General features: G+C 36.8%; 1 long non-coding RNA gene across 1 annotated transcript; it reads left to right on the forward strand.

Moving 5' to 3' along the window:
• The first annotated feature begins 1,237 nt into the window (after window positions 1–1,237).
• On the forward strand, window positions 1,238–1,441 carry LOC109586273 (uncharacterized). The gene is made up of 2 exons (XR_002186910.1): window positions 1,238–1,338; window positions 1,383–1,441. It is a non-coding gene; the product is annotated as an uncharacterized LOC109586273 (long non-coding RNA).
• The last annotated feature ends 477 nt before the right edge of the window (window positions 1,442–1,918 follow it).

The following is a 1,918-nucleotide window of genomic DNA, read 5'->3' on the forward strand; positions in this document are numbered from 1 at the left end:
AAAGATGAAAGAAGAAAAAGTCTGAAGAATTTTGCAGAAATTTGAATTTGGGCCTATTATACAGAAATCCTTCCGCTACATTACAGTCCACCATAAAGGTACCAGGAGAATCGCTCAGTGAAGGAGAACTCATCTAAGCCATTTATAAAGCTGTACAAAGTAAGTTAGAAGAGTTATAAGCGTTCGAAAATTGCAAATTTAGCCGCCATCTTGAAAAATCAACCTCACCCCTACATATAGGCTACCGCCTATATAATTATTACCGTAGATCGGGAAATTTTCATGTTAGAAATAATTGGCGTGAAATTTTTTCAAGTTATTTTATTTTCGCTGGTTGACCTATCCGCGAAATTTTTTCAACATGAAAATTTTTGGACGCGTCATAAACCGCACAAGTGGCTACTAACTCTTGATGATGATGGACAGCTATTCAATGGAAGTTGCTCGTGACAGTACTAAAACTGACAAGGAGCCTCTTGGGTGAGAGCTTCAGGCCTTTTTAGGGCTTTTAGAAGACTAGAAGAGCATCGCGGGTGCACCGCTGCACGTTAGAATAATTCCGGTAATCTTATTATTCACTGTAGAAAATATTTTGTGTCAAATTTTCGCGGGTCACTTCATCCGCGAAAATATTTTAACAACGAAAATTTCCCGATCTACGGTACTATTCTTTTACCAATGAGGTAAGAGGAGTTCACCATGTGAAAGTCATTTTGGTGCCAAATCAAGACTTAAAGAATCTCCACATGAAGCATCCTTATGAAGGGTGCATTTGTTTCAAGGTGTAGTGGTAAACGGAAATAGAAGAAAAAGAAATAAGGGTTCTTGTCAAGAGAAGGAAGACACTAAAACAGTATTTTTGGATATGAGAGCTAAGCATGGAGACAAGTTTGACAATCTGAAATTGCAACTTTGGTCAGCGATGATAATAGTTTCACACCTACATAACAAGTGCAATCGTAATTTGCCTTTTTTTCGTATAAAAATTTTTCGTTTCAGAAAAATTCAAGTGGAAATATTTTCGTCTTCTCATATTGTACAAAAATTTTTACAGTCTGAAAATTTAGCTTCTCTTGCATATACCTTGTCCTTTACCTGCTGGTAACAAGGCTGCTATAGTAGTGTTTATAATTCTTTGAGATAAAAGATTCTTGACCTGGCTGTTCCCCGAGATTATTAGTATTATGGATAGTACTAGAGATGCAACAATGACCAGTTTACAGATAATAAACGGAAACATTAAATCGCTACTTTTGTCACATGGTGGACCGTTTTATTTTATAACTCAGTAGTGAAGCAACTGATTGAAGTACAGCAAGCACCAGTGGATAGAGCAAGGTTAGAGCTGCAAGAAGATACCTACTTATCAGGCCGAACCTTAGTCTTTCTTTGATGAATTAGGTCACAAATTTTGGTTGCTCAAAAATAATCGATTGAAATATTTTCGTCATTTTAGGACCATACGAAAATATTTCCACAACGAAAAAAAGGCAAATTACGGTACCTACTGATATCCAAGATATTTTAGGATGTGTACCAAAAAACCTAAAACTCAACAATTTCTGAAGCACTGACAGATGCTGTAGGTACTTCTGCTAGTGCCTGTAGGGGACAATCACATCTAGATGTCAGTCAAGAACATTTTAATGCTTTGTTAGTTTCCTCAGTAGAAATAAGAATTTATATTTTCAACAACTCTGCTACCAGCAGCATTTATTTGATAATGGCACACTGAACCAGTCAGAAAAATCCAGAGAAAAGGAAAATATGTATATGTTATAACACCCCAGCGAGGGATATATCAGATTTATCAGCACCAAGCCCGAGGGCGAGGTGCTGATAAATCTGATATATCCCTCGCTGGGGTCATATAACAAATTCATTTCGTATTTAAGCCAAACATCACATACTGCGTATG

The sequence above is a fragment of the Amphimedon queenslandica genome, unplaced genomic scaffold, assembly GCF_000090795.2.
Source record: "Amphimedon queenslandica unplaced genomic scaffold, v1.1 AMPQUscaffold_12911, whole genome shotgun sequence".
Taxonomy (NCBI): domain Eukaryota; kingdom Metazoa; phylum Porifera; class Demospongiae; order Haplosclerida; family Niphatidae; genus Amphimedon; species Amphimedon queenslandica.